Here is a 10,688-nt window from a genome sequence, read left to right as displayed (position 1 = left end):
TACCCTTCGTGTCAGATATACCGTGCACAGAGGTCCAGCCCAAAGAGCCAGCCGTGTGTTACACATCACCTGTGAAGATACGGTATACGCCCAGTCAAGACGGGCGCCTCTACGGGAATCAGGTGAGCGTTACAGTAGCGACCAGATGTGTGCTCCGTAGCTCGCTGTATTGTTTCCCTTGCTTCTTCCTCTCTAACCCAATTCTAGTCCCTTTCTTTCCTTCTTAATTCCTGGACTCATGTGCTAGTTGCGCACCCTGTTATTTCCTGGATTCCTGGATCCCTGCATCCCGGTACTTGAACGCACGCTAGAGTCGGAAGAGACTCGTGCAGCCTTATTCAAGACTCGAGCAGTACGCAAGAAGGCATCGATCAAGAAATCCAGCAAAGATCGAACTCAGGTGAGAAGGGGGGGGAACTCCTTGACAGGTATTTGGATTCCTGGCTGCCAATTGTGGCGAGATGTTCCCGAATACGAGTCTTAAGGGGCCTGATGGTGCTGCCTATATATTGCAATCCGCATGTACAAATAATACAGTAAACCATGAACTTTGAATTGCAATTGAGGAATGTTTTAATAGTGTGGTCTCCTCTATCTCCAAAGGAGACCTTTGAAGTTTCCAGAGTGTACTTGCACATGCTGCAGAATCCACATTTGTGAAAACCAGCAGCACGGGCAGAGTCTAACCACGTAGATTTAGGAGTGAGTGGACACATAAATGAAGGGCAGAGTTTATTTTTAAGAAATGTCCCTTTGCTAAATGTTATATTAACAGAGGGATCAAGCCAGTTGGCAATGTCAGAATCTAAATGGAGCAGGTACCAATGTTTCTCCAGAATTCTGTGGATCTTGTGACTATCTGAATTGTATCTAGTAATAAACCAGATTTTTTGAGCCAGAGGCGATTTCTCGCGAGTTTTAGGAGTTAGCAGATCTGCTCTTTTCAGCTGACGTACTGACATGAGTGCCTTGTCGAGGCAGCTATGTTGATAGCCCCTCTCCAAGAACTGGGATTTGATAGCGATACTTTCTTGATCAAAGTACAAGGGTTCATAACAGTTTCTCTTAGCGCGAATATACTCTCCTTTAGGAATATTCGCTATGACATAATTTTTGTGACAGCTGTCCACATGTAATATTGAATTGACAGAAGTGGATTTGCGAAAAGTTTTTGTCACCAACCCATTTGGAGTAACATCAATTGAAAGGTCCAAAAAATCTATGTGAGTCTGACTGTAGGTCAAAGTAAATTGTATACCCCAATCATTATTGTTGAGATAGGCCACAAATTCAAGCAAGAGTTCTTGTGTACCAGTCCAAATTAACAAAACATCATCAATATAACGTTTCCACAGTTTCATGTAAGGTAAAAAAGCTTCATTCCCAAATACACATTTTTGTTCAAATTAATGCATGAATGCGTTGGCCAAAGCTGGTGCGAAGCTAGCACCCATGGCCACTCCAATGAGTTGCTTAAAGTACATGTTATTGAAAACGAAAACATTATTCTGTAAAGTAAACAGCAAACATTCTTTAACCATCAAAATGTGTTCGAAAAATGATGCAGAAAATTCACGGAAAAGAAAGGCCACACTTGCTAATGCTTTGTGATGATCAATAGAGGTATATAATGCTTTTACATCCAGAGTAACAAGCCAGCTGTTATTTTGAAAATCTAAACTGTCAAGAATTTGTTAAGTGTGCATAGTATCTCTAATGTATGTAGGAGTGTTAAGCACCACTGGTAACGGGAACTCATTGATATAGACAGAGATAGGTTCCAATGTACCACCGCTCCGACTCACTATTGGTCTCCTGACTGGTATATTGATGAATTGTTTATGAATTTTTGGAGGAAATAAATGGTGGTCATAATAGGTCCGTCTACAGTGAGAAATTGCCTTTCCACATCCGTAAGAAGGCCTATTTTATGCCATTTGGTAATCAGATCATTGGCTGTCGCATGAATAGTCTTCAAAGGATTATTAGAAAGAATCAAATAACATCCGGCGGAATTCATGTGCTACATGCCCATAGTTATATAATCAGCACGATCCATGACAACAACGTTCCTGCCCTTGTCGGCCTCCTTAATAATCAATTCAGAATTGCCAGACAGATGTACCATTGCTTGAAACTCATCTTTATAAAGATTGTGCTTATAACACGGCTTGCAAATTGCACTTCCAATGAATGGATATCCTTAATGACTGCCTGATAGAAAGTATCTATGACGTTATCAGAAGGGAATGTAGGAGTAAACTTAGATTTCCTGTTTAATTCGTTGATGGAAATATTTTGTTGAACAACATCTAATTCTTTAGGAACTTCTGAAATGCTGGTTTGTGTTTGTGGTGCAAAATCATCTAGGGTCGTAAGGACATGAGTAGTAAGGAGTGTTTGCATAGAGATCTGAGACGTAATAGGAGTGGGAGGTAAAGGTTTATAATTGTGAACTTGCGTTGCAAAACATTTTTTACGCTTGAGTTTATGTGTAAACTTAAAAAGATCAATGTGGATGTCCACAAAGTTGTTGGTAGCTGATGGCAACAACTATTAACCCACATAACTGGAGTCTGTTTCCACTAGGGGGATATATCGGAAGACTGTGCACACGCTGCTGGTGCTGCCAATTAAGTGGGAATTGAACACATTCCATTATTTAGGGGTGGACATTTATCATGACCCTCAGACAGAACATACACGGAACATAGTGAGAGCAACGAACGGCATTGAAAACTCCATGTCCTTTTGGGCTAGATTAATGTTGTACATGATGGGACGGCAGCACTGCTGAAGATGGTAGTGCTCCCTAGACTCATTTGTTTTTTCACAAATGTTCAGTTTGCAATACCGAGGTTGTTCTTCAACAAACTACATAACATCTGTAGGGACTTCCTATGGCATAACTCAAGGTGTAGAGTGGCGCTTTGGAAGCTTCACAACTCATATGAACTAGGGGTGATAAAACTACCCAACTTTGAAGTATACTATGTGGCTAGCCAGTTGCAATTCGTGGCCAAATGGCTATCTGATGAACAAACACAGGAGTCAAAACTGTTACAAAGAACAAACACCCAGTTCTTTTTTAACAGAGTTATATGGATAACCGACTCTTGCATGACCCGAGTGCACAGGCTAATGAAACTTGGGTGTACGCTGTGGCGCAGAGCCTGCCAACTAATGGGAAACATCACACCATATTCCCCACAGATTCCGCTGGTGGCGCTAGAAGGGATAAGTGACCAACTGCGGTTGAATGTGAGGAAATATTGGGAACCTAAAGGGGTGGTGACAATGGGAGATATGATAGAGGGTTCGCCTAAAGGGTTTGAGGTATTGATGGAGGAGACCAGGGTACACCCACGGCAACACCTTACATAATCCTGCTTACTGAAGAATGTGAGAAGCAGATGGCCGGAGACCGGAGTACCACTGCAGCCAGTTGAGACGATTTAGACATTTTATGATGTGTCAGAAGGTGGGCATGAAGTCTCGTGGATATATGAGCTGTTAATGTCCAAAGTGGGGAAAGAGTAGGGAGAGATGAGACAACAATGAGAGGCAGACTTGAAAGAACCAATGTCAGACGTGGCGTGGAATAAAGCGATGGTATACCACAAAAAGGTGTCCAGGAACACAAGGCTCCAACAGATCCAATTATAAATAACCCGTAGAGCACATTTGACCTCAAAAAGAATAGCAAATTTTAGCCAAGCAGCAAAACAATCATGTCCGAAATGTGGGGAGGTTGGGGCAGACCTGGTCCATATGTTCTGGGGTTGCGTAGAGATTTGTAGATCTGGCAAGAGGTGGCACAAATACTAATAAAGGTGGATATCACCTTGGAAATTGGATCCCCCCTGGCTTGTTTACTGGGGGGCTTTACGAGTCCCAAAAGAGCTAAACACATGAGTAAACTGAAGGAGCTGGCATACATAATAGCGAAACACAGAATAGCGATGGGATAGAAAGTGCAGACAATGCCTCTGGTGCAAGTATTGTGGAGGGACCTACTGAAATGGGCGAATGCGGAAACCGTGGTGTGGCAAGAAGCAGTAAGCAGGAACTCGGACCAAGGGGGAAGGGGGTGGAAGCCTGGAGACAAATGATTGCAGAGCTAGCCATGACTACTTTAGATAACAGGGAATCAGAACACAGTCACGCACAAGGGGGTGCAGACAGCAGAGTGATTGGTGGAGAGTAAGCAAGAGATTGTAGAGGTGTGTGGTGTGAAGCAGGTCAGGGTGTTGGAGGATAGAGGCAATAAACAGATGAGAAACGTACTGTGATATTATGTAATCCACAATACAATGTCCGTAGGTTATTGTGTTGGAAACAAACAAAAATTGTTTTAAAATGAAGGCTATCTGAAAACATTGTACTGTATTTATAACCCAAGCATCTGATGATATGTCGTACCAATGTTCTACGCATTGCGGTATCCTCCCGCCTACCGCGGGCACTGTCTCTCTCACTCTGTGTACCTGAGCTTCGGCTTTCACCCGAGTTAGGCTGTTGTTGACGATCTGTCTGCCTCCAACCCATTCCTCTCCCTCTTCCCCTTGGTGGGAAGAATGGGTTGGGTGTCCAATCATCTTGCCTCCACTCATTTATGTCGTTAAAGGGCCTGTTGAATGTATAGCGGCTGGCCGAGCGACCCCATCCTCTGCCAGCCCGTCCAAAAATATGTTTCCCAAACATCCTTTTCAGGGACGCCTGGACCTTATCGATGGCGGCATACGAATTGTCAAACTTTGTTAACTCCTTTATGAAGGAGTTGCCAAACAGGTTTCCTTTAGCCGCCACTGATGCCTCTGACATGGCTAACTCGCTGAATGTAGAGTCTATGTTTAAGAGGATTGATCTTCGTCACTCTGATATTAACGGACAGTTGGCGTTGGCGGATCGCCCTCGGGGCCCAGCCTGTCAATATTGTTCGATAGCTAGCCATGTTCTTATTTTTAGCCTCATTAGCCATCTGTAGTATCTTGATAATAGGCCCGACAACATCTAGCATCTTGTCCTGGCATGAACGCCAGGACCTATCCAGACCTTTCTTGATATCCTAGGCATTTACTCATAAATGTTACCATCTTGTCATCAATCTCAGGAGTCTCCGATATTCCCTCAGGAAGATGGGGCCGCAGGCATTCTGCCCTAAGCTTGTTCCTGGCCTTGTTCGTAGCAGCGTCCTCAGGCGCTTCTTTAGATATGAGGCTATTTTAGAAGGCGGTTCTCACTCTGCAGATCGTGGGTGAATTAGTGCATCCGGCTCAAAGTCATCCCTGGCATCTTCCTCTATGTCTGTGGCCCTCTTTTTCTTGGGAGCTATTTTCTTCCTCACTTCACTGGAGGACAGGACGATATCACTTGTACTTCCTCCTCTGAGGCGTGATCTTGAAAATCATCATTCACATCTGAACTCTCTAAGGATGTGTCCTGCCACCTGCTCTCTTTCCTCCTGGATCTCGCTGCAAGGCGGGTCTTGGCATCTCGTGCCTTATGGGCTCTTTTTCTTACCCCTTTCTGTCTCCCATGTACACCTGCCCATCTGAGGTCTTCCATACCCTGGAAGAACTTCAGCCAGTCATTCATAATGGACAATTGATGGGATCTGCCCAGACTGGCTCCCTGACCCTTCTGAATGATTTGCCTCATACTGGGGTGTGTCCTCTTCTGGCTCATTTCAGCCCTACCTTCCTCAATGGAGCTGGACATTCTCTGTACCTTCTATATGGGAGTTGAACACAGATAGTGAAACAAAGAAGGCTTGGGCCTTTACCCACCCAAATAAGCACACCACTAGTGTGTGCAGTGATCCAGGTTATGGCTTATTTCACCAAACAGTTTTTACATGGGACGGTTTTTGCCAAAAATTGCTTTTCTGCAATTTATAATTAGTGACCAGCAGGTGGTGATGTTACGCTGTGTTGAACGATAGGAATGAATGAAGCTCAAGGCTTCGTTTTGTTCTGCGCACTGCACTTAATATCCCAAACTTAGCAGTGTTCCTTGATTGCATGATCAGCTTGTGTTGTATGTATATATGAAAGCTCTTGGCTTTCTCGTCGAGAGGCACACTAACAGCAACCACAGAAGTTCGATTAAAGTAGAGGCACGACGGAAATGTGCATCCTTGAAGCGCCTCACTTGAGTTCTGTCGTGGCAATGCCCCCTGATTGTTGGCCCTGTACTTCGTGGTCTCCAGAGCCCCCGCTCTGGGAGACTGAACAAACCAAAATAACTGCTTGCAGATAGGCTCTGTCACACCTAAAAAATCACGCTGCACTCGGGCCGAGCCTCCCCAACGTTCGCATTGCTGTAATTAATGTAATCACAAGTGTTACCAATAACAGATGAGCAAAAGTATTAACTAGCTGCCAGAGCAGCAAAGAAAGAGGAGGAATTAAGTTGGTGGACAGTGTTTATAGTGTTGGTTATGCACTATTGGTGTAGAAAGGTTGCGTGTTTATTTTAAGGACCAATTAACAATGAGATCTACTCGGGGGTGTGGCCAGCGAGCACGCAATGGAGACGTGATTCCTAGAGGCTCCCGTAGCCGCTCGAAATATCCTGCTAATATTCTTTGATTTGGGAAGTTGATTCTAACAAAAAAAGAGATTTTCGTGCAGCGGAACCCAGTGGCTGCACACGACAGAGAAGTGGACCGAATCCGCTGCGTGAGGAGCAAGATATCAGCGCCGAAAAACAGCGAAGTGGGACCTCCGACTGCAAACAAAATGTCCGCCGCGCATGAAACGCGCTAAAACACAGCGAACGCCGGAATGTGCCCACCCGTGATCCCAACCTGTTGAACCAGCCTTCGTTAAAAAAAAAACCCTGAAGGGGCTTGGGAGGGCGCTGCCAACCTGATACCTGTGATTGGAGCCTTCTTTGTTCGCCATCCCGGCTCGCGGCAATCCTTGAAGGCGGCGGACCCCGGCTGGTGATATCGACCGGGGCCACCCACGGACGAGAAGCCTGCACGGACACAGTGAGCGGCCCCGATATACCCGCTACGCCGACCCAGGGATCCGATGACCAGAGGGGAGAGGCCCCTGGAGGGACGCCCGCGGCCCGGAGGGGACCCCTGCGCGACAACCCGTGACTGGTGGGCCGCTGCGAGGGAAGCCCCCAGCATACCAACCCGGCGGCAGCGCGAACCCTCCAGGGAGGAACAACGTAACCGGACACCCACCAGTGACAGGACCGCCTAGACCAACAACACAGGCAGTGCGGGTGACCTGGGGTTAGATGACCTGAGGTGCGTGGCCAGGAGGGGATTGAGGCAGAAAGAGACAAGCCCCTAACACTGAGCAGGCAGCTCCCTCTCCCTACAGACAATAGTTTATAACGACTGGAACCCCGCGCCAGACCCTGCTCAACAACAACCACAACCTTTTCCGAGCCCTGGGGAGGCTGAAGTGACAGTCTCGAACACCGCGACAAGGAAGTAATATAGCAGGGGCAACTCAGTCACAAGTGGAGGCCCAGACAACGCCGCGAGAGACTAGTCCTCACATTCACATTTCTGTGGATTCCACATCATGGGCAAGGAAAGAAACAAGAAAAACACAACGCAAAGCACCATGGATCAATATGCCACGAGCACACAGCCAGCACCAAACGCGGAGGACCCGGGGATGACCCCGCCTCCAATGGAAGAACCCCTGTCACTAAAGGACGTGATGACCGCAATCGCCAGTTCGCGCTCCTGAATGGAGCAGAAAATGGACACTATTTCCACTGAAGTCTCGTTCCTTCGTCACGACCTCCAGAAACTCTCATCCAAACGGGAGAAGCAGAGCAGCGAATATCTAGCATGGAGGACGACCTAGGCGGTGTGCACCAGCAACTCACACAAACACTGAACAGCCTGAAAACCTTGGAAGCCCGTGTGGAGGAGGGAGAGGGCAGGTCCCGACGCAATAACATTCGTATTTTAGGCCTGCCGGAGTGCACAGAGGGTCCCAGCATAGAACTCTTACTGGAGGAATGGCTGGCAAATCTCTTCGCGCTGAAAACCTTCTCGAACTTCTTCTCGGTGGAACGTGCACATCGCGTGCCCATGGGTCGCCCAACCCCGGGGGCACCCCCAAGGACAATTATCGCGAAAATTCTTAATTACCGCGACAGAGACACCATCCTACAGATGGCCAGAACACAAGGGACGGTGGTATATAATGGATCCAGGATCGCCTTCTTCCCGGACTACACCCGCAAAGTTCAGAAGGCCAGACAGTCCTTTGAACACTTGAATGAATGTGAAATACGGGCTGCTGTTCCCGGCACAGCTGAAGATCCAACATGAAGGCAAGACAGTCCACTTCACTGATCCACAGGAGGCATGGAGATGGGCGGAGACCCACATTGGAGGAGACTAGACCGGGGCCGATCAAAATCGCAGGAGAAGATCGAGACCGAGACCAAGGGAGGAAAGACCCGCCCGACAACCTATACGGGAGAATCAGAATGAACCTAATGGGGGTCCCAATCCCTAGCACGGTTAACAGAGACAATGGCTAAACGAAACAACGGAAGGATATATCAAAAGCGCACAATGACCGACTGCCTTCTAGACAGGCACTCGTGACAAACACTTTGCTTGGACTGTTACCAGAAAGGAGTCACCGCCGCCTATGCACGAAGGATCAAACGCATTATATGTAATCATAATCAACACACCATGCCATCGGCGAACGCCACCCCCCGACTCCAGACACTTGACCCAAGACGGAGTAGTAAGTCGGTGGGAAAGTAATAACAGTTTATATCAAGTTGATCTGGCGACATAGTTTTTAGCGCCAGTAGAGTTTGGGCGACAGATACTTCATGTTGGGGAGGAGTATGGGGAGAGGGGATGGGGAGTTGTTATATGTTAGAAATTTTCCGGGAAGTTACACCACTCTAATTTTCATCACAAGACTGCGAAACGTATCATGCCAACACCCACGATTCCACCGGGCACGACCACTGTACTCTCACAGTCATATATATCACACACGCAACTGGCACAACAAACTGGATTCCTAGACAGAAATGGCCACAAAACAGCATAATGGCTTCACAGGGGGAGACGCACATGTCCCAATGGTAGTTACTGAATGTCATAGACCCCTGAGGATCCTCACATGGAACGTAAATGGCATGGGCTCAAGTATCAAGCGCCGGCTTATAATGCAATTCCTAAACAGGCGTTCCCCTGACATTGCTCTTCTTACGGAGACACACTTAGCGGGTTCAACCTGCCGATTCTTCCACAGGACTAACTATCGATTAGCTTATCACGCAGTGTACACGGTGGTTTCCCGGGGTGTCTTGATCCTCCTACACAAACGGCTCCCCTTTGCACTGACGACAGTGGAACTAGACCCTAGCAGCCGTTTCGTGCTACTCAGAGGCACACTATGGGGGCAGGGGGTGGCTGTTCTGGCGATATACTCCCCACTGGGGTTGGGGGATGCTCTCTTGAGGGATTTCACGGCATTGATGGCGCAACAACAGCCTGTTCTATGGATCCTTGGGGGGGACTTTAATGATGTTATGTGTAATGCACAGGACCGGACCCACATACGGAACCGAAACCCAAACAAACCCACACAGCTAGCGACCTTTGCATCAGCTCTAGGCTTAAGTGACCTATGGAGAGACCTCCACCCTACAGATCAGGGCATTTCCTTTCACTCGGGAGCCGACGAGTCCCTGTTCAGGCTGGATTACTTTTTCCTTCCGACCCCCGAAGCGTATAGGGTAAAAACGGCAGAACTCCTTCCCCGTGGCGTATCTGACCATTCTCCCCTGGAGATACTGCTCCAGACAGATATACCCCTGCCTCCCAGGACTTGGGGGCTAAATAACTATTATTTAGGCCTTCCAGAATTCATGGGACACATCACCGAAAAATCCAAGGAATTATTTTAAATTAACGCGGGTTCGGTAGAGGATCCGGTGACATTATGGGAAGCCCATAAGGCGGTACTTAGAGGGGAAATAACGGCCTGGATGTTTAATAAAAGGAGGGAACACCATACGGAAGTTATGGCGGCAGAAGAAGCCGTGAAGGAATGGGAAAATAGATATGTCGCTAACCCCACCCCTGACGCCCACCGCTCCCTCGTGAAGGCCAGAGCAACCCTGCACAACATAGCACTAGATAACAAAAAGCAAGCGCATAGGGAGTCAAGGACCAGAATCTATGAACACAGCGACAAAGCCGGCAAACTACTGGCCTGGCTGGAACGTCGGGAGGAAGGGCACAGACATGTCAGGCAGATCATAGAAGACCCCAATGGACTGACCCAAACAGACCCAGAAATAGCAGAGGCCTTCGCTAAATTCCATGCCGCACTCTATGCTGCCCCAACATCACCGGTAGATCCATCCCTTCTGGACGAGATCGTGCTCCCGCACCTCTTGGAGCAGCAGACAACATATCTGGATAGGGAACTGGACGAGGCCGGAATCATGGAGGCCATGTCCCAGCTACAATCCGGGAAGACACCAGGCCCTAACAGCTTCCCGGCCGAGACCTGGAGGAAGCTGGGCAACAACCAGATGGCGGCCCCCCTCCAGGATTTATTCCTGGCGGCCAAAGGACAGGGCACCCTTCCATTGGACCTATGAACGGCCAACATTGTGGTTATTCCCAAACAAGGAAAGCCCCTGACCGGTGCACATCATACAGG

This window comes from Ambystoma mexicanum, chromosome 7p (assembly GCF_040938575.1).
Source record: "Ambystoma mexicanum isolate Mex_15411 chromosome 7p, UKY_AmexF1_1, whole genome shotgun sequence".
NCBI classification, from domain to species: domain Eukaryota; kingdom Metazoa; phylum Chordata; class Amphibia; order Caudata; family Ambystomatidae; genus Ambystoma; species Ambystoma mexicanum.
The sequence above is the reverse complement of the archived record's forward strand: the minus strand, read 5'-3'. Positions refer to the sequence as shown.